Source organism: Anomaloglossus baeobatrachus, unplaced genomic scaffold, assembly GCF_048569485.1.
Source record: "Anomaloglossus baeobatrachus isolate aAnoBae1 unplaced genomic scaffold, aAnoBae1.hap1 Scaffold_509, whole genome shotgun sequence".
Lineage (NCBI taxonomy): Eukaryota > Metazoa > Chordata > Amphibia > Anura > Aromobatidae > Anomaloglossus > Anomaloglossus baeobatrachus.
The window spans coordinates 42800-62858 of NW_027444448.1; the positions used below are offsets into that span (position 1 = coordinate 42800).

A 20059-nucleotide genomic window follows, 5' to 3' on the forward strand; every position below is an offset into this window, starting at 1 on the left:
CCCAAAAACCAATGCATGATAGGAATAAACAGGTAACTTTCTTTGGAGTGGAAGCGGAGAGATCGCACCAGATGCCAATTCTAGATCTTATCACACCTGTGGTCACTGCAGCAGCAGGTGAATCCACTTTGTCCAAAAGGGATCTATTCCATTCAATTGCAAATGATCTAGATAAGACAGAGAACTGCAGCACGGGGACATAGCCGAGTTGGTCAGGTTGAGTGGTGATGAGTTTGCTATTTGGATGAATAAAGAAAGTCAAAAGTGTGAAAGATAAAAAACAAAAGGAGGAAGTGTGAAAAGTGAATGGGCCAAATTGAGGTGCATATGAAGACGTATGCTTTCTTCCAATTCATTAAATCGGGCTAATATGAATCAGGTGAATTGAGTTCTGCTTTTGGAAACTGGGTTAAGAAGGGGTGCACCGTTCCTGGAGGTACTGCAATACCAGGTCAATGCGTGGAGTGGACAGAGCAAGCTCTTTTTCCATCTCCCTGTTCTAAAAATCCATTTAATATATGGTCCCCAGATAGGGGACGTATCAGATATTAAACTGATAAGAACAGATACTACACTTGATCTTAGCCAAAAGGCCGAGAAGCGATAACCAGAATTGGTTTGGGCCTCGAGTGGCACCCTGGCCTATGCCGGACACATCTTAGGGAGAGAGAGCGAGAGGGAGACAAACCCACGCCTACACAAGACATTTTGTCACCCAAGCCAACCCTTGAAAAGGCTGCTTTGCAGAGCAAAAACAAGAAGAATGGTGCGTTTTGCAGCCGCCGCCCACTGCAATGAATCTGAATAACTCCTCCTTTAGGGCGCAAGCAACTCCCCTCCCCCTTGCAGTCTTTCCAATTCACGATACAAAAAGACGGACAGGACAGGTTGCCTGACTTTCCGTCACTGCCACCCTTTGCCATCCTTACCCGTAGAAAGCCCTTTCATCATCCCCAAACCCTAATCTTTTCCCTTTCCTTCCCAGCCCCCAAACCCTGCCCTCTGTACCTTTCTCACCACCCGCTTCCCTTCTCCTGTCATCCCCCTACCACCCGGGAAAAAAAGAGATTGCCCCCTCCTTCCACTAGCCCACCCTCCCACCCAAAGAACAACTTCTTCTGCGCAGCTTGTTTTCTAGGCAGCAGCGCTATTGTGATGTCATCGGGGGGCATTGTGACAAGCCGCCAGTGTTCCGTCTCTTCATGTTGTGCACAGTTCAAACGGAAAATACATCAACAGGCAGACTACAGAAAAGCTTACTATCAAAGGTTAGAGGGGGGCTTTCTCAGAGGGCTTTTTACAGTTTTTCTATTCCCAATTAGCCGTTTAAGTGTACTTATTGAAAGTAGTAATTCTTTCATAGGCCGCCCTTTCTTAGTATTTGACGTTCCTTATATTGCGGTATGAGGCTTCGCAGTAGGTTGCAAACATTCATCACCCATGACTGTCCCCAATTGAGCTCAGAAGCTCAATGTCTATCATGACCTCTCTTTTAGAATGTCCAAGAGCAAGCAAACTATTCCTCCAGGAGAGGGCGCCAACAGACTACTAAAGAGATCATCATTACTCAAAGAAAACCCCAAAAACCAATGCATGATAGGAATAAACAGGTAACTTTCTTTGGAGTGGAAGCGGAGAGATCGCACCAGATGCCAATTCTAGATCTTATCACACCTGTGGTCACTGCAGCAGCAGGTGAATCCACTTTGTCCAAAAGGGATCTATTCCATTCAATTGCAAATGATCTAGATAAGACAGAGAACTGCAGCACGGGGACATAGCCGAGTTGGTCAGGTTGAGTGGTGATGAGTTTGCTATTTGGATGAATAAAGAAAGTCAAAAGTGTGAAAGATAAAAAACAAAAGGAGGAAGTGTGAAAAGTGAATGGGCCAAATTGAGGTGCATATGAAGACGTATGCTTTCTTCCAATTCATTAAATCGGGCTAATATGAATCAGGTGAATTGAGTTCTGCTTTTGGAAACTGGGTTAAGAAGGGGTGCACCGTTCCTGGAGGTACTGCAATACCAGGTCAATGCGTGGAGTGGACAGAGCAAGCTCTTTTTCCATCTCCCTGTTCTAAAAATCCATTTAATATATGGTCCCCAGATAGGGGACGTATCAGATATTAAACTGATAAGAACAGATACTACACTTGATCTTAGCCAAAAGGCCGAGAAGCGATAACCAGAATTGGTTTGGGCCTCGAGTGGCACCCTGGCCTATGCCGGACACATCTTAGGGAGAGAGAGCGAGAGGGAGACAAACCCACGCCTACACAAGACATTTTGTCACCCAAGCCAACCCTTGAAAAGGCTGCTTTGCAGAGCAAAAACAAGAAGAATGGTGCGTTTTGCAGCCGCCGCCCACTGCAATGAATCTGAATAACTCCTCCTTTAGGGCGCAAGCAACTCCCCTCCCCCTTGCAGTCTTTCCAATTCACGATACAAAAAGACGGACAGGACAGGTTGCCTGACTTTCCGTCACTGCCACCCTTTGCCATCCTTACCCGTAGAAAGCCCTTTCATCATCCCCAAACCCTAATCTTTTCCCTTTCCTTCCCAGCCCCCAAACCCTGCCCTCTGTACCTTTCTCACCACCCGCTTCCCTTCTCCTGTCATCCCCCTACCACCCGGGAAAAAAAGAGATTGCCCCCTCCTTCCACTAGCCCACCCTCCCACCCAAAGAACAACTTCTTCTGCGCAGCTTGTTTTCTAGGCAGCAGCGCTATTGTGATGTCATCGGGGGGCATTGTGACAAGCCGCCAGTGTTCCGTCTCTTCATGTTGTGCACAGTTCAAACGGAAAATACATCAACAGGCAGACTACAGAAAAGCTTACTATCAAAGGTTAGAGGGGGGCTTTCTCAGAGGGCTTTTTACAGTTTTTCTATTCCCAATTAGCCGTTTAAGTGTACTTATTGAAAGTAGTAATTCTTTCATAGGCCGCCCTTTCTTAGTATTTGACGTTCCTTATATTGCGGTATGAGGCTTCGCAGTAGGTTGCAAACATTCATCACCCATGACTGTCCCCAATTGAGCTCAGAAGCTCAATGTCTATCATGACCTCTCTTTTAGAATGTCCAAGAGCAAGCAAACTATTCCTCCAGGAGAGGGCGCCAACAGACTACTAAAGAGATCATCATTACTCAAAGAAAACCCCAAAAACCAATGCATGATAGGAATAAACAGGTAACTTTCTTTGGAGTGGAAGCGGAGAGATCGCACCAGATGCCAATTCTAGATCTTATCACACCTGTGGTCACTGCAGCAGCAGGTGAATCCACTTTGTCCAAAAGGGATCTATTCCATTCAATTGCAAATGATCTAGATAAGACAGAGAACTGCAGCACGGGGACATAGCCGAGTTGGTCAGGTTGAGTGGTGATGAGTTTGCTATTTGGATGAATAAAGAAAGTCAAAAGTGTGAAAGATAAAAAACAAAAGGAGGAAGTGTGAAAAGTGAATGGGCCAAATTGAGGTGCATATGAAGACGTATGCTTTCTTCCAATTCATTAAATCGGGCTAATATGAATCAGGTGAATTGAGTTCTGCTTTTGGAAACTGGGTTAAGAAGGGGTGCACCGTTCCTGGAGGTACTGCAATACCAGGTCAATGCGTGGAGTGGACAGAGCAAGCTCTTTTTCCATCTCCCTGTTCTAAAAATCCATTTAATATATGGTCCCCAGATAGGGGACGTATCAGATATTAAACTGATAAGAACAGATACTACACTTGATCTTAGCCAAAAGGCCGAGAAGCGATAACCAGAATTGGTTTGGGCCTCGAGTGGCACCCTGGCCTATGCCGGACACATCTTAGGGAGAGAGAGCGAGAGGGAGACAAACCCACGCCTACACAAGACATTTTGTCACCCAAGCCAACCCTTGAAAAGGCTGCTTTGCAGAGCAAAAACAAGAAGAATGGTGCGTTTTGCAGCCGCCGCCCACTGCAATGAATCTGAATAACTCCTCCTTTAGGGCGCAAGCAACTCCCCTCCCCCTTGCAGTCTTTCCAATTCACGATACAAAAAGACGGACAGGACAGGTTGCCTGACTTTCCGTCACTGCCACCCTTTGCCATCCTTACCCGTAGAAAGCCCTTTCATCATCCCCAAACCCTAATCTTTTCCCTTTCCTTCCCAGCCCCCAAACCCTGCCCTCTGTACCTTTCTCACCACCCGCTTCCCTTCTCCTGTCATCCCCCTACCACCCGGGAAAAAAAGAGATTGCCCCCTCCTTCCACTAGCCCACCCTCCCACCCAAAGAACAACTTCTTCTGCGCAGCTTGTTTTCTAGGCAGCAGCGCTATTGTGATGTCATCGGGGGGCATTGTGACAAGCCGCCAGTGTTCCGTCTCTTCATGTTGTGCACAGTTCAAACGGAAAATACATCAACAGGCAGACTACAGAAAAGCTTACTATCAAAGGTTAGAGGGGGGCTTTCTCAGAGGGCTTTTTACAGTTTTTCTATTCCCAATTAGCCGTTTAAGTGTACTTATTGAAAGTAGTAATTCTTTCATAGGCCGCCCTTTCTTAGTATTTGACGTTCCTTATATTGCGGTATGAGGCTTCGCAGTAGGTTGCAAACATTCATCACCCATGACTGTCCCCAATTGAGCTCAGAAGCTCAATGTCTATCATGACCTCTCTTTTAGAATGTCCAAGAGCAAGCAAACTATTCCTCCAGGAGAGGGCGCCAACAGACTACTAAAGAGATCATCATTACTCAAAGAAAACCCCAAAAACCAATGCATGATAGGAATAAACAGGTAACTTTCTTTGGAGTGGAAGCGGAGAGATCGCACCAGATGCCAATTCTAGATCTTATCACACCTGTGGTCACTGCAGCAGCAGGTGAATCCACTTTGTCCAAAAGGGATCTATTCCATTCAATTGCAAATGATCTAGATAAGACAGAGAACTGCAGCACGGGGACATAGCCGAGTTGGTCAGGTTGAGTGGTGATGAGTTTGCTATTTGGATGAATAAAGAAAGTCAAAAGTGTGAAAGATAAAAAACAAAAGGAGGAAGTGTGAAAAGTGAATGGGCCAAATTGAGGTGCATATGAAGACGTATGCTTTCTTCCAATTCATTAAATCGGGCTAATATGAATCAGGTGAATTGAGTTCTGCTTTTGGAAACTGGGTTAAGAAGGGGTGCACCGTTCCTGGAGGTACTGCAATACCAGGTCAATGCGTGGAGTGGACAGAGCAAGCTCTTTTTCCATCTCCCTGTTCTAAAAATCCATTTAATATATGGTCCCCAGATAGGGGACGTATCAGATATTAAACTGATAAGAACAGATACTACACTTGATCTTAGCCAAAAGGCCGAGAAGCGATAACCAGAATTGGTTTGGGCCTCGAGTGGCACCCTGGCCTATGCCGGACACATCTTAGGGAGAGAGAGCGAGAGGGAGACAAACCCACGCCTACACAAGACATTTTGTCACCCAAGCCAACCCTTGAAAAGGCTGCTTTGCAGAGCAAAAACAAGAAGAATGGTGCGTTTTGCAGCCGCCGCCCACTGCAATGAATCTGAATAACTCCTCCTTTAGGGCGCAAGCAACTCCCCTCCCCCTTGCAGTCTTTCCAATTCACGATACAAAAAGACGGACAGGACAGGTTGCCTGACTTTCCGTCACTGCCACCCTTTGCCATCCTTACCCGTAGAAAGCCCTTTCATCATCCCCAAACCCTAATCTTTTCCCTTTCCTTCCCAGCCCCCAAACCCTGCCCTCTGTACCTTTCTCACCACCCGCTTCCCTTCTCCTGTCATCCCCCTACCACCCGGGAAAAAAAGAGATTGCCCCCTCCTTCCACTAGCCCACCCTCCCACCCAAAGAACAACTTCTTCTGCGCAGCTTGTTTTCTAGGCAGCAGCGCTATTGTGATGTCATCGGGGGGCATTGTGACAAGCCGCCAGTGTTCCGTCTCTTCATGTTGTGCACAGTTCAAACGGAAAATACATCAACAGGCAGACTACAGAAAAGCTTACTATCAAAGGTTAGAGGGGGGCTTTCTCAGAGGGCTTTTTACAGTTTTTCTATTCCCAATTAGCCGTTTAAGTGTACTTATTGAAAGTAGTAATTCTTTCATAGGCCGCCCTTTCTTAGTATTTGACGTTCCTTATATTGCGGTATGAGGCTTCGCAGTAGGTTGCAAACATTCATCACCCATGACTGTCCCCAATTGAGCTCAGAAGCTCAATGTCTATCATGACCTCTCTTTTAGAATGTCCAAGAGCAAGCAAACTATTCCTCCAGGAGAGGGCGCCAACAGACTACTAAAGAGATCATCATTACTCAAAGAAAACCCCAAAAACCAATGCATGATAGGAATAAACAGGTAACTTTCTTTGGAGTGGAAGCGGAGAGATCGCACCAGATGCCAATTCTAGATCTTATCACACCTGTGGTCACTGCAGCAGCAGGTGAATCCACTTTGTCCAAAAGGGATCTATTCCATTCAATTGCAAATGATCTAGATAAGACAGAGAACTGCAGCACGGGGACATAGCCGAGTTGGTCAGGTTGAGTGGTGATGAGTTTGCTATTTGGATGAATAAAGAAAGTCAAAAGTGTGAAAGATAAAAAACAAAAGGAGGAAGTGTGAAAAGTGAATGGGCCAAATTGAGGTGCATATGAAGACGTATGCTTTCTTCCAATTCATTAAATCGGGCTAATATGAATCAGGTGAATTGAGTTCTGCTTTTGGAAACTGGGTTAAGAAGGGGTGCACCGTTCCTGGAGGTACTGCAATACCAGGTCAATGCGTGGAGTGGACAGAGCAAGCTCTTTTTCCATCTCCCTGTTCTAAAAATCCATTTAATATATGGTCCCCAGATAGGGGACGTATCAGATATTAAACTGATAAGAACAGATACTACACTTGATCTTAGCCAAAAGGCCGAGAAGCGATAACCAGAATTGGTTTGGGCCTCGAGTGGCACCCTGGCCTATGCCGGACACATCTTAGGGAGAGAGAGCGAGAGGGAGACAAACCCACGCCTACACAAGACATTTTGTCACCCAAGCCAACCCTTGAAAAGGCTGCTTTGCAGAGCAAAAACAAGAAGAATGGTGCGTTTTGCAGCCACCGCCCACTGCAATGAATCTGAATAACTCCTCCTTTAGGGCGCAAGCAACTCCCCTCCCCCTTGCAGTCTTTCCAATTCACGATACAAAAAGACGGACAGGACAGGTTGCCTGACTTTCCGTCACTGCCACCCTTTGCCATCCTTACCCGTAGAAAGCCCTTTCATCATCCCCAAACCCTAATCTTTTCCCTTTCCTTCCCAGCCCCCAAACCCTGCCCTCTGTACCTTTCTCACCACCCGCTTCCCTTCTCCTGTCATCCCCCTACCACCCGGGAAAAAAAGAGATTGCCCCCTCCTTCCACTAGCCCACCCTCCCACCCAAAGAACAACTTCTTCTGCGCAGCTTGTTTTCTAGGCAGCAGCGCTATTGTGATGTCATCGGGGGGCATTGTGACAAGCCGCCAGTGTTCTGTCTCTTCATGTTGTGCACAGTTCAAACGGAAAATACATCAACAGGCAGACTACAGAAAAGCTTACTATCAAAGGTTAGAGGGGGGCTTTCTCAGAGGGCTTTTTACAGTTTTTCTATTCCCAATTAGCCGTTTAAGTGTACTTATTGAAAGTAGTAATTCTTTCATAGGCCGCCCTTTCTTAGTATTTGACGTTCCTTATATTGCGGTATGAGGCTTCGCAGTAGGTTGCAAACATTCATCACCCATGACTGTCCCCAATTGAGCTCAGAAGCTCAATGTCTATCATGACCTCTCTTTTAGAATGTCCAAGAGCAAGCAAACTATTCCTCCAGGAGAGGGCGCCAACAGACTACTAAAGAGATCATCATTACTCAAAGAAAACCCCAAAAACCAATGCATGATAGGAATAAACAGGTAACTTTCTTTGGAGTGGAAGCGGAGAGATCGCACCAGATGCCAATTCTAGATCTTATCACACCTGTGGTCACTGCAGCAGCAGGTGAATCCACTTTGTCCAAAAGGGATCTATTCCATTCAATTGCAAATGATCTAGATAAGACAGAGAACTGCAGCACGGGGACATAGCCGAGTTGGTCAGGTTGAGTGGTGATGAGTTTGCTATTTGGATGAATAAAGAAAGTCAAAAGTGTGAAAGATAAAAAACAAAAGGAGGAAGTGTGAAAAGTGAATGGGCCAAATTGAGGTGCATATGAAGACGTATGCTTTCTTCCAATTCATTAAATCGGGCTAATATGAATCAGGTGAATTGAGTTCTGCTTTTGGAAACTGGGTTAAGAAGGGGTGCACCGTTCCTGGAGGTACTGCAATACCAGGTCAATGCGTGGAGTGGACAGAGCAAGCTCTTTTTCCATCTCCCTGTTCTAAAAATCCATTTAATATATGGTCCCCAGATAGGGGACGTATCAGATATTAAACTGATAAGAACAGATACTACACTTGATCTTAGCCAAAAGGCCGAGAAGCGATAACCAGAATTGGTTTGGGCCTCGAGTGGCACCCTGGCCTATGCCGGACACATCTTAGGGAGAGAGAGCGAGAGGGAGACAAACCCACGCCTACACAAGACATTTTGTCACCCAAGCCAACCCTTGAAAAGGCTGCTTTGCAGAGCAAAAACAAGAAGAATGGTGCGTTTTGCAGCCGCCGCCCACTGCAATGAATCTGAATAACTCCTCCTTTAGGGCGCAAGCAACTCCCCTCCCCCTTGCAGTCTTTCCAATTCACGATACAAAAAGACGGACAGGACAGGTTGCCTGACTTTCCGTCACTGCCACCCTTTGCCATCCTTACCCGTAGAAAGCCCTTTCATCATCCCCAAACCCTAATCTTTTCCCTTTCCTTCCCAGCCCCCAAACCCTGCCCTCTGTACCTTTCTCACCACCCGCTTCCCTTCTCCTGTCATCCCCCTACCACCCGGGAAAAAAAGAGATTGCCCCCTCCTTCCACTAGCCCACCCTCCCACCCAAAGAACAACTTCTTCTGCGCAGCTTGTTTTCTAGGCAGCAGCGCTATTGTGATGTCATCGGGGGGCATTGTGACAAGCCGCCAGTGTTCCGTCTCTTCATGTTGTGCACAGTTCAAACGGAAAATACATCAACAGGCAGACTACAGAAAAGCTTACTATCAAAGGTTAGAGGGGGGCTTTCTCAGAGGGCTTTTTACAGTTTTTCTATTCCCAATTAGCCGTTTAAGTGTACTTATTGAAAGTAGTAATTCTTTCATAGGCCGCCCTTTCTTAGTATTTGACGTTCCTTATATTGCGGTATGAGGCTTCGCAGTAGGTTGCAAACATTCATCACCCATGACTGTCCCCAATTGAGCTCAGAAGCTCAATGTCTATCATGACCTCTCTTTTAGAATGTCCAAGAGCAAGCAAACTATTCCTCCAGGAGAGGGCGCCAACAGACTACTAAAGAGATCATCATTACTCAAAGAAAACCCCAAAAACCAATGCATGATAGGAATAAACAGGTAACTTTCTTTGGAGTGGAAGCGGAGAGATCGCACCAGATGCCAATTCTAGATCTTATCACACCTGTGGTCACTGCAGCAGCAGGTGAATCCACTTTGTCCAAAAGGGATCTATTCCATTCAATTGCAAATGATCTAGATAAGACAGAGAACTGCAGCACGGGGACATAGCCGAGTTGGTCAGGTTGAGTGGTGATGAGTTTGCTATTTGGATGAATAAAGAAAGTCAAAAGTGTGAAAGATAAAAAACAAAAGGAGGAAGTGTGAAAAGTGAATGGGCCAAATTGAGGTGCATATGAAGACGTATGCTTTCTTCCAATTCATTAAATCGGGCTAATATGAATCAGGTGAATTGAGTTCTGCTTTTGGAAACTGGGTTAAGAAGGGGTGCACCGTTCCCGGAGGTACTGCAATACCAGGTCAATGCGTGGAGTGGACAGAGCAAGCTCTTTTTCCATCTCCCTGTTCTAAAAATCCATTTAATATATGGTCCCCAGATAGGGGACGTATCAGATATTAAACTGATAAGAACAGATACTACACTTGATCTTAGCCAAATGGCCGAGAAGCGATAACCAGAATTGGTTTGGGCCTCGAGTGGCACCCTGGCCTATGCCGGACACATCTTAGGGAGAGAGAGCGAGAGGGAGACAAACCCACGCCTACACAAGACATTTTGTCACCCAAGCCAACCCTTGAAAAGGCTGCTTTGCAGAGCAAAAACAAGAAGAATGGTGCGTTTTGCAGCCGCCGCCCACTGCAATGAATCTGAATAACTCCTCCTTTAGGGCGCAAGCAACTCCCCTCCCCCTTGCAGTCTTTCCAATTCACGATACAAAAAGACGGACAGGACAGGTTGCCTGACTTTCCGTCACTGCCACCCTTTGCCATCCTTACCCGTAGAAAGCCCTTTCATCATCCCCAAACCCTAATCTTTTCCCTTTCCTTCCCAGCCCCCAAACCCTGCCCTCTGTACCTTTCTCACCACCCGCTTCCCTTCTCCTGTCATCCCCCTACCACCCGGGAAAAAAAGAGATTGCCCCCTCCTTCCACTAGCCCACCCTCCCACCCAAAGAACAACTTCTTCTGCGCAGCTTGTTTTCTAGGCAGCAGCGCTATTGTGATGTCATCGGGGGGCATTGTGACAAGCCGCCAGTGTTCCGTCTCTTCATGTTGTGCACAGTTCAAACGGAAAATACATCAACAGGCAGACTACAGAAAAGCTTACTATCAAAGGTTAGAGGGGGGCTTTCTCAGAGGGCTTTTTACAGTTTTTCTATTCCCAATTAGCCGTTTAAGTGTACTTATTGAAAGTAGTAATTCTTTCATAGGCCGCCCTTTCTTAGTATTTGACGTTCCTTATATTGCGGTATGAGGCTTCGCAGTAGGTTGCAAACATTCATCACCCATGACTGTCCCCAATTGAGCTCAGAAGCTCAATGTCTATCATGACCTCTCTTTTAGAATGTCCAAGAGCAAGCAAACTATTCCTCCAGGAGAGGGCGCCAACAGACTACTAAAGAGATCATCATTACTCAAAGAAAACCCCAAAAACCAATGCATGATAGGAATAAACAGGTAACTTTCTTTGGAGTGGAAGCGGAGAGATCGCACCAGATGCCAATTCTAGATCTTATCACACCTGTGGTCACTGCAGCAGCAGGTGAATCCACTTTGTCCAAAAGGGATCTATTCCATTCAATTGCAAATGATCTAGATAAGACAGAGAACTGCAGCACGGGGACATAGCCGAGTTGGTCAGGTTGAGTGGTGATGAGTTTGCTATTTGGATGAATAAAGAAAGTCAAAAGTGTGAAAGATAAAAAACAAAAGGAGGAAGTGTGAAAAGTGAATGGGCCAAATTGAGGTGCATATGAAGACGTATGCTTTCTTCCAATTCATTAAATCGGGCTAATATGAATCAGGTGAATTGAGTTCTGCTTTTGGAAACTGGGTTAAGAAGGGGTGCACCGTTCCTGGAGGTACTGCAATACCAGGTCAATGCGTGGAGTGGACAGAGCAAGCTCTTTTTCCATCTCCCTGTTCTAAAAATCCATTTAATATATGGTCCCCAGATAGGGGACGTATCAGATATTAAACTGATAAGAACAGATACTACACTTGATCTTAGCCAAAAGGCCGAGAAGCGATAACCAGAATTGGTTTGGGCCTCGAGTGGCACCCTGGCCTATGCCGGACACATCTTAGGGAGAGAGAGCGAGAGGGAGACAAACCCACGCCTACACAAGACATTTTGTCACCCAAGCCAACCCTTGAAAAGGCTGCTTTGCAGAGCAAAAACAAGAAGAATGGTGCGTTTTGCAGCCGCCGCCCACTGCAATGAATCTGAATAACTCCTCCTTTAGGGCGCAAGCAACTCCCCTCCCCCTTGCAGTCTTTCCAATTCACGATACAAAAAGACGGACAGGACAGGTTGCCTGACTTTCCGTCACTGCCACCCTTTGCCATCCTTACCCGTAGAAAGCCCTTTCATCATCCCCAAACCCTAATCTTTTCCCTTTCCTTCCCAGCCCCCAAACCCTGCCCTCTGTACCTTTCTCACCACCCGCTTCCCTTCTCCTGTCATCCCCCTACCACCCGGGAAAAAAAGAGATTGCCCCCTCCTTCCACTAGCCCACCCTCCCACCCAAAGAACAACTTCTTCTGCGCAGCTTGTTTTCTAGGCAGCAGCGCTATTGTGATGTCATCGGGGGGCATTGTGACAAGCCGCCAGTGTTCCGTCTCTTCATGTTGTGCACAGTTCAAACGGAAAATACATCAACAGGCAGACTACAGAAAAGCTTACTATCAAAGGTTAGAGGGGGGCTTTCTCAGAGGGCTTTTTACAGTTTTTCTATTCCCAATTAGCCGTTTAAGTGTACTTATTGAAAGTAGTAATTCTTTCATAGGCCGCCCTTTCTTAGTATTTGACGTTCCTTATATTGCGGTATGAGGCTTCGCAGTAGGTTGCAAACATTCATCACCCATGACTGTCCCCAATTGAGCTCAGAAGCTCAATGTCTATCATGACCTCTCTTTTAGAATGTCCAAGAGCAAGCAAACTATTCCTCCAGGAGAGGGCGCCAACAGACTACTAAAGAGATCATCATTACTCAAAGAAAACCCCAAAAACCAATGCATGATAGGAATAAACAGGTAACTTTCTTTGGAGTGGAAGCGGAGAGATCGCACCAGATGCCAATTCTAGATCTTATCACACCTGTGGTCACTGCAGCAGCAGGTGAATCCACTTTGTCCAAAAGGGATCTATTCCATTCAATTGCAAATGATCTAGATAAGACAGAGAACTGCAGCACGGGGACATAGCCGAGTTGGTCAGGTTGAGTGGTGATGAGTTTGCTATTTGGATGAATAAAGAAAGTCAAAAGTGTGAAAGATAAAAAACAAAAGGAGGAAGTGTGAAAAGTGAATGGGCCAAATTGAGGTGCATATGAAGACGTATGCTTTCTTCCAATTCATTAAATCGGGCTAATATGAATCAGGTGAATTGAGTTCTGCTTTTGGAAACTGGGTTAAGAAGGGGTGCACCGTTCCTGGAGGTACTGCAATACCAGGTCAATGCGTGGAGTGGACAGAGCAAGCTCTTTTTCCATCTCCCTGTTCTAAAAATCCATTTAATATATGGTCCCCAGATAGGGGACGTATCAGATATTAAACTGATAAGAACAGATACTACACTTGATCTTAGCCAAAAGGCCGAGAAGCGATAACCAGAATTGGTTTGGGCCTCGAGTGGCACCCTGGCCTATGCCGGACACATCTTAGGGAGAGAGAGCGAGAGGGAGACAAACCCACGCCTACACAAGACATTTTGTCACCCAAGCCAACCCTTGAAAAGGCTGCTTTGCAGAGCAAAAACAAGAAGAATGGTGCGTTTTGCAGCCGCCGCCCACTGCAATGAATCTGAATAACTCCTCCTTTAGGGCGCAAGCAACTCCCCTCCCCCTTGCAGTCTTTCCAATTCACGATACAAAAAGACGGACAGGACAGGTTGCCTGACTTTCCGTCACTGCCACCCTTTGCCATCCTTACCCGTAGAAAGCCCTTTCATCATCCCCAAACCCTAATCTTTTCCCTTTCCTTCCCAGCCCCCAAACCCTGCCCTCTGTACCTTTCTCACCACCCGCTTCCCTTCTCCTGTCATCCCCCTACCACCCGGGAAAAAAAGAGATTGCCCCCTCCTTCCACTAGCCCACCCTCCCACCCAAAGAACAACTTCTTCTGCGCAGCTTGTTTTCTAGGCAGCAGCGCTATTGTGATGTCATCGGGGGGCATTGTGACAAGCCGCCAGTGTTCCGTCTCTTCATGTTGTGCACAGTTCAAACGGAAAATACATCAACAGGCAGACTACAGAAAAGCTTACTATCAAAGGTTAGAGGGGGGCTTTCTCAGAGGGCTTTTTACAGTTTTTCTATTCCCAATTAGCCGTTTAAGTGTACTTATTGAAAGTAGTAATTCTTTCATAGGCCGCCCTTTCTTAGTATTTGACGTTCCTTATATTGCGGTATGAGGCTTCGCAGTAGGTTGCAAACATTCATCACCCATGACTGTCCCCAATTGAGCTCAGAAGCTCAATGTCTATCATGACCTCTCTTTTAGAATGTCCAAGAGCAAGCAAACTATTCCTCCAGGAGAGGGCGCCAACAGACTACTAAAGAGATCATCATTACTCAAAGAAAACCCCAAAAACCAATGCATGATAGGAATAAACAGGTAACTTTCTTTGGAGTGGAAGCGGAGAGATCGCACCAGATGCCAATTCTAGATCTTATCACACCTGTGGTCACTGCAGCAGCAGGTGAATCCACTTTGTCCAAAAGGGATCTATTCCATTCAATTGCAAATGATCTAGATAAGACAGAGAACTGCAGCACGGGGACATAGCCGAGTTGGTCAGGTTGAGTGGTGATGAGTTTGCTATTTGGATGAATAAAGAAAGTCAAAAGTGTGAAAGATAAAAAACAAAAGGAGGAAGTGTGAAAAGTGAATGGGCCAAATTGAGGTGCATATGAAGACGTATGCTTTCTTCCAATTCATTAAATCGGGCTAATATGAATCAGGTGAATTGAGTTCTGCTTTTGGAAACTGGGTTAAGAAGGGGTGCACCGTTCCTGGAGGTACTGCAATACCAGGTCAATGCGTGGAGTGGACAGAGCAAGCTCTTTTTCCATCTCCCTGTTCTAAAAATCCATTTAATATATGGTCCCCAGATAGGGGACGTATCAGATATTAAACTGATAAGAACAGATACTACACTTGATCTTAGCCAAAAGGCCGAGAAGCGATAACCAGAATTGGTTTGGGCCTCGAGTGGCACCCTGGCCTATGCCGGACACATCTTAGGGAGAGAGAGCGAGAGGGAGACAAACCCACGCCTACACAAGACATTTTGTCACCCAAGCCAACCCTTGAAAAGGCTGCTTTGCAGAGCAAAAACAAGAAGAATGGTGCGTTTTGCAGCCGCCGCCCACTGCAATGAATCTGAATAACTCCTCCTTTAGGGCGCAAGCAACTCCCCTCCCCCTTGCAGTCTTTCCAATTCACGATACAAAAAGACGGACAGGACAGGTTGCCTGACTTTCCGTCACTGCCACCCTTTGCCATCCTTACCCGTAGAAAGCCCTTTCATCATCCCCAAACCCTAATCTTTTCCCTTTCCTTCCCAGCCCCCAAACCCTGCCCTCTGTACCTTTCTCACCACCCGCTTCCCTTCTCCTGTCATCCCCCTACCACCCGGGAAAAAAAGAGATTGCCCCCTCCTTCCACTAGCCCACCCTCCCACCCAAAGAACAACTTCTTCTGCGCAGCTTGTTTTCTAGGCAGCAGCGCTATTGTGATGTCATCGGGGGGCATTGTGACAAGCCGCCAGTGTTCCGTCTCTTCATGTTGTGCACAGTTCAAACGGAAAATACATCAACAGGCAGACTACAGAAAAGCTTACTATCAAAGGTTAGAGGGGGGCTTTCTCAGAGGGCTTTTTACAGTTTTTCTATTCCCAATTAGCCGTTTAAGTGTACTTATTGAAAGTAGTAATTCTTTCATAGGCCGCCCTTTCTTAGTATTTGACGTTCCTTATATTGCGGTATGAGGCTTCGCAGTAGGTTGCAAACATTCATCACCCATGACTGTCCCCAATTGAGCTCAGAAGCTCAATGTCTATCATGACCTCTCTTTTAGAATGTCCAAGAGCAAGCAAACTATTCCTCCAGGAGAGGGCGCCAACAGACTACTAAAGAGATCATCATTACTCAAAGAAAACCCCAAAAACCAATGCATGATAGGAATAAACAGGTAACTTTCTTTGGAGTGGAAGCGGAGAGATCGCACCAGATGCCAATTCTAGATCTTATCACACCTGTGGTCACTGCAGCAGCAGGTGAATCCACTTTGTCCAAAAGGGATCTATTCCATTCAATTGCAAATGATCTAGATAAGACAGAGAACTGCAGCACGGGGACATAGCCGAGTTGGTCAGGTTGAGTGGTGATGAGTTTGCTATTTGGATGAATAAAGAAAGTCAAAAGTGTGAAAGATAAAAAACAAAAGGAGGAAGTGTGAAAAGTGAATGGGCCAAATTGAGGTGCATATGAAGACGTATGCTTTCTTCCAATTCATTAAATCGGGCTAATATGAATCAGGTGAATTGAGTTCTGCTTTTGGAAACTGGGTTAAGAAGGGGTGCACCGTTCCTGGAGGTACTGCAATACCAGGTCAATGCGTGGAGTGGACAGAGCAAGCTCTTTTTCCATCTCCCTGTTCTAAAAATCCATTTAATATATGGTCCCCAGATAGGGGACGTATCAGATATTAAACTGATAAGAACAGATACTACACTTGATCTTAGCCAAAAGGCCGAGAAGCGATAACCAGAATTGGTTTGGGCCTCGAGTGGCACCCTGGCCTATGCCGGACACATCTTAGGGAGAGAGAGCGAGAGGGAGACAAACCCACGCCTACACAAGACATTTTGTCACCCAAGCCAACCCTTGAAAAGGCTGCTTTGCAGAGCAAAAACAAGAAGAATGGTGCGTTTTGCAGCCGCCGCCCACTGCAATGAATCTGAATAACTCCTCCTTTAGGGCGCAAGCAACTCCCCTCCCCCTTGCAGTCTTTCCAATTCACGATACAAAAAGACGGACAGGACAGGTTGCCTGACTTTCCGTCACTGCCACCCTTTGCCATCCTTACCCGTAGAAAGCCCTTTCATCATCCCCAAACCCTAATCTTTTCCCTTTCCTTCCCAGCCCCCAAACCCTGCCCTCTGTACCTTTCTCACCACCCGCTTCCCTTCTCCTGTCATCCCCCTACCACCCGGGAAAAAAAGAGATTGCCCCCTCCTTCCACTAGCCCACCCTCCCACCCAAAGAACAACTTCTTCTGCGCAGCTTGTTTTCTAGGCAGCAGCGCTATTGTGATGTCATCGGGGGGCATTGTGACAAGCCGCCAGTGTTCCGTCTCTTCATGTTGTGCACAGTTCAAACGGAAAATACATCAACAGGCAGACTACAGAAAAGCTTACTATCAAAGGTTAGAGGGGGGCTTTCTCAGAGGGCTTTTTACAGTTTTTCTATTCCCAATTAGCCGTTTAAGTGTACTTATTGAAAGTAGTAATTCTTTCATAGGCCGCCCTTTCTTAGTATTTGACGTTCCTTATATTGCGGTATGAGGCTTCGCAGTAGGTTGCAAACATTCATCACCCATGACTGTCCCCAATTGAGCTCAGAAGCTCAATGTCTATCATGACCTCTCTTTTAGAATGTCCAAGAGCAAGCAAACTATTCCTCCAGGAGAGGGCGCCAACAGACTACTAAAGAGATCATCATTACTCAAAGAAAACCCCAAAAACCAATGCATGATAGGAATAAACAGGTAACTTTCTTTGGAGTGGAAGCGGAGAGATCGCACCAGATGCCAATTCTAGATCTTATCACACCTGTGGTCACTGCAGCAGCAGGTGAATCCACTTTGTCCAAAAGGGATCTATTCCATTCAATTGCAAATGATCTAGATAAGACAGAGAACTGCAGCACGGGGACATAGCCGAGTTGGTCAGGTTGAGTGGTGATGAGTTTGCTATTTGGATGAATAAAGAAAGTCAAAAGTGTGAAAGATAAAAAACAAAAGGAGGAAGTGTGAAAAGTGAATGGGCCAAATTGAGGTGCATATGAAGACGTATGCTTTCTTCCAATTCATTAAATCGGGCTAATATGAATCAGGTGAATTGAGTTCTGCTTTTGGAAACTGGGTTAAGAAGGGGTGCACCGTTCCTGGAGGTACTGCAATACCAGGTCAATGCGTGGAGTGGACAGAGCAAGCTCTTTTTCCATCTCCCTGTTCTAAAAATCCATTTAATATATGGTCCCCAGATAGGGGACGTATCAGATATTAAACTGATAAGAACAGATACTACACTTGATCTTAGCCAAAAGGCCGAGAAGCGATAACCAGAATTGGTTTGGGCCTCGAGTGGCACCCTGGCCTATGCCGGACACATCTTAGGGAGAGAGAGCGAGAGGGAGACAAACCCACGCCTACACAAGACATTTTGTCACCCAAGCCAACCCTTGAAAAGGCTGCTTTGCAGAGCAAAAACAAGAAGAATGGTGCGTTTTGCAGCCGCCGCCCACTGCAATGAATCTGAATAACTCCTCCTTTAGGGCGCAAGCAACTCCCCTCCCCCTTGCAGTCTTTCCAATTCACGATACAAAAAGACGGACAGGACAGGTTGCCTGACTTTCCGTCACTGCCACCCTTTGCCATCCTTACCCGTAGAAAGCCCTTTCATCATCCCCAAACCCTAATCTTTTCCCTTTCCTTCCCAGCCCCCAAACCCTGCCCTCTGTACCTTTCTCACCACCCGCTTCCCTTCTCCTGTCATCCCCCTACCACCCGGGAAAAAAAGAGATTGCCCCCTCCTTCCACTAGCCCACCCTCCCACCCAAAGAACAACTTCTTCTGCGCAGCTTGTTTTCTAGGCAGCAGCGCTATTGTGATGTCATCGGGGGGCATTGTGACAAGCCGCCAGTGTTCCGTCTCTTCATGTTGTGCACAGTTCAAACGGAAAATACATCAACAGGCAGACTACAGAAAAGCTTACTATCAAAGGTTAGAGGGGGGCTTTCTCAGAGGGCTTTTTACAGTTTTTCTATTCCCAATTAGCCGTTTAAGTGTACTTATTGAAAGTAGTAATTCTTTCATAGGCCGCCCTTTCTTAGTATTTGACGTTCCTTATATTGCGGTATGAGGCTTCGCAGTAGGTTGCAAACATTCATCACCCATGACTGTCCCCAATTGAGCTCAGAAGCTCAATGTCTATCATGACCTCTCTTTTAGAATGTCCAAGAGCAAGCAAACTATTCCTCCAGGAGAGGGCGCCAACAGACTACTAAAGAGATCATCATTACTCAAAGAAAACCCCAAAAACCAATGCATGATAGGAATAAACAGGTAACTTTCTTTGGAGTGGAAGCGGAGAGATCGCACCAGATGCCAATTCTAGATCTTATCACACCTGTGGTCACTGCAGCAGCAGGTGAATCCACTTTGTCCAAAAGGGATCTATTCCATTCAATTGCAAATGATCTAGATAAGACAGAGAACTGCAGCACGGGGACATAGCCGAGTTGGTCAGGTTGAGTGGTGATGAGTTTGCTATTTGGATGAATAAAGAAAGTCAAAAGTGTGAAAGATAAAAAACAAAAGGAGGAAGTGTGAAAAGTGAATGGGCCAAATTGAGGTGCATATGAAGACGTATGCTTTCTTCCAATTCATTAAATCGGGCTAATATGAATCAGGTGAATTGAGTTCTGCTTTTGGAAACTGGGTTAAGAAGGGGTGCACCGTTCCCGGAGGTACTGCAATACCAGGTCAATGCGTGGAGTGGACAGAGCAAGCTCTTTTTCCATCTCCCTGTTCTAAAAATCCATTTAATATATGGTCCCCAGATAGGGGACGTATCAGATATTAAACTGATAAGAACAGATACTACACTTGATCTTAGCCAAAAGGCCGAGAAGCGATAACCAGAATTGGTTTGGGCCTCGAGTGGCACCCTGGCCTATGCCGGACACATCTTAGGGAGAGAGAGCGAGAGGGAGACAAACCCACGCCTACACAAGACATTTTGTCACCCAAGCCAACCCTTGAAAAGGCTGCTTTGCAGAGCAAAAACAAGAAGAATGGTGCGTTTTGCAGCCACCGCCCACTGCAATGAATCTGAATAACTCCTCCTTTAGGGCGCAAGCAACTCCCCTCCCCCTTGCAGTCTTTCCAATTCACGATACAAAAAGACGGACAGGACAGGTTGCCTGACTTTCCGTCACTGCCACCCTTTGCCATCCTTACCCGTAGAAAGCCCTTTCATCATCCCCAAACCCTAATCTTTTCCCTTTCCTTCCCAGCCCCCAAACCCTGCACTCTGTACCTTTCTCACCACCCGCTTCCGTTCTCCTGTCATCCCCCTACCACCCGGGAAAAAAAGAGATTGCCCCCTCCTTCCACTAGCCCACCCTCCCACCCAAAGAACAACTTCTTCTGCG

At 46.3% G+C, this 20059-nt stretch overlaps 13 non-coding genes across 13 annotated transcripts; all 13 read right to left on the reverse strand.

Annotated features, from left to right (window-relative positions):
* Window positions 1-414: 414 nt before the first annotated feature.
* On the reverse strand, window positions 415-605 carry LOC142282522 (U2 spliceosomal RNA). Its single transcript, XR_012744418.1, has one exon. It is a non-coding gene; the product is annotated as a U2 spliceosomal RNA (small nuclear RNA).
* A 1387-nt stretch (window positions 606-1992) lies between these two features.
* Window positions 1993-2183, reverse strand: LOC142282523 (U2 spliceosomal RNA). Its single transcript, XR_012744419.1, has one exon. It is a non-coding gene; the product is annotated as a U2 spliceosomal RNA (small nuclear RNA).
* Window positions 2184-3570: 1387 nt separating this feature from the next.
* Window positions 3571-3761, reverse strand: LOC142282524 (U2 spliceosomal RNA). The gene has a single exon (XR_012744421.1). It is a non-coding gene; the product is annotated as a U2 spliceosomal RNA (small nuclear RNA).
* A 1387-nt stretch (window positions 3762-5148) lies between these two features.
* LOC142282526 (U2 spliceosomal RNA) lies at window positions 5149-5339 on the reverse strand. Its single transcript, XR_012744423.1, has one exon. It is a non-coding gene; the product is annotated as a U2 spliceosomal RNA (small nuclear RNA).
* Window positions 5340-6726: 1387 nt separating this feature from the next.
* Window positions 6727-6917, reverse strand: LOC142282527 (U2 spliceosomal RNA). The gene has a single exon (XR_012744424.1). It is a non-coding gene; the product is annotated as a U2 spliceosomal RNA (small nuclear RNA).
* Window positions 6918-8304: 1387 nt separating this feature from the next.
* On the reverse strand, window positions 8305-8495 carry LOC142282528 (U2 spliceosomal RNA). The gene has a single exon (XR_012744425.1). It is a non-coding gene; the product is annotated as a U2 spliceosomal RNA (small nuclear RNA).
* Window positions 8496-9882: 1387 nt separating this feature from the next.
* On the reverse strand, window positions 9883-10073 carry LOC142282486 (U2 spliceosomal RNA). The gene has a single exon (XR_012744396.1). It is a non-coding gene; the product is annotated as a U2 spliceosomal RNA (small nuclear RNA).
* Window positions 10074-11460: 1387 nt separating this feature from the next.
* Window positions 11461-11651, reverse strand: LOC142282529 (U2 spliceosomal RNA). The gene has a single exon (XR_012744426.1). It is a non-coding gene; the product is annotated as a U2 spliceosomal RNA (small nuclear RNA).
* A 1387-nt stretch (window positions 11652-13038) lies between these two features.
* Window positions 13039-13229, reverse strand: LOC142282531 (U2 spliceosomal RNA). Its single transcript, XR_012744427.1, has one exon. It is a non-coding gene; the product is annotated as a U2 spliceosomal RNA (small nuclear RNA).
* A 1387-nt stretch (window positions 13230-14616) lies between these two features.
* On the reverse strand, window positions 14617-14807 carry LOC142282532 (U2 spliceosomal RNA). Its single transcript, XR_012744428.1, has one exon. It is a non-coding gene; the product is annotated as a U2 spliceosomal RNA (small nuclear RNA).
* A 1387-nt stretch (window positions 14808-16194) lies between these two features.
* Window positions 16195-16385, reverse strand: LOC142282533 (U2 spliceosomal RNA). Its single transcript, XR_012744429.1, has one exon. It is a non-coding gene; the product is annotated as a U2 spliceosomal RNA (small nuclear RNA).
* Window positions 16386-17772: 1387 nt separating this feature from the next.
* On the reverse strand, window positions 17773-17963 carry LOC142282534 (U2 spliceosomal RNA). Its single transcript, XR_012744430.1, has one exon. It is a non-coding gene; the product is annotated as a U2 spliceosomal RNA (small nuclear RNA).
* Window positions 17964-19350: 1387 nt separating this feature from the next.
* LOC142282482 (U2 spliceosomal RNA) lies at window positions 19351-19541 on the reverse strand. Its single transcript, XR_012744392.1, has one exon. It is a non-coding gene; the product is annotated as a U2 spliceosomal RNA (small nuclear RNA).
* Window positions 19542-20059: the final 518 nt, after the last annotated feature.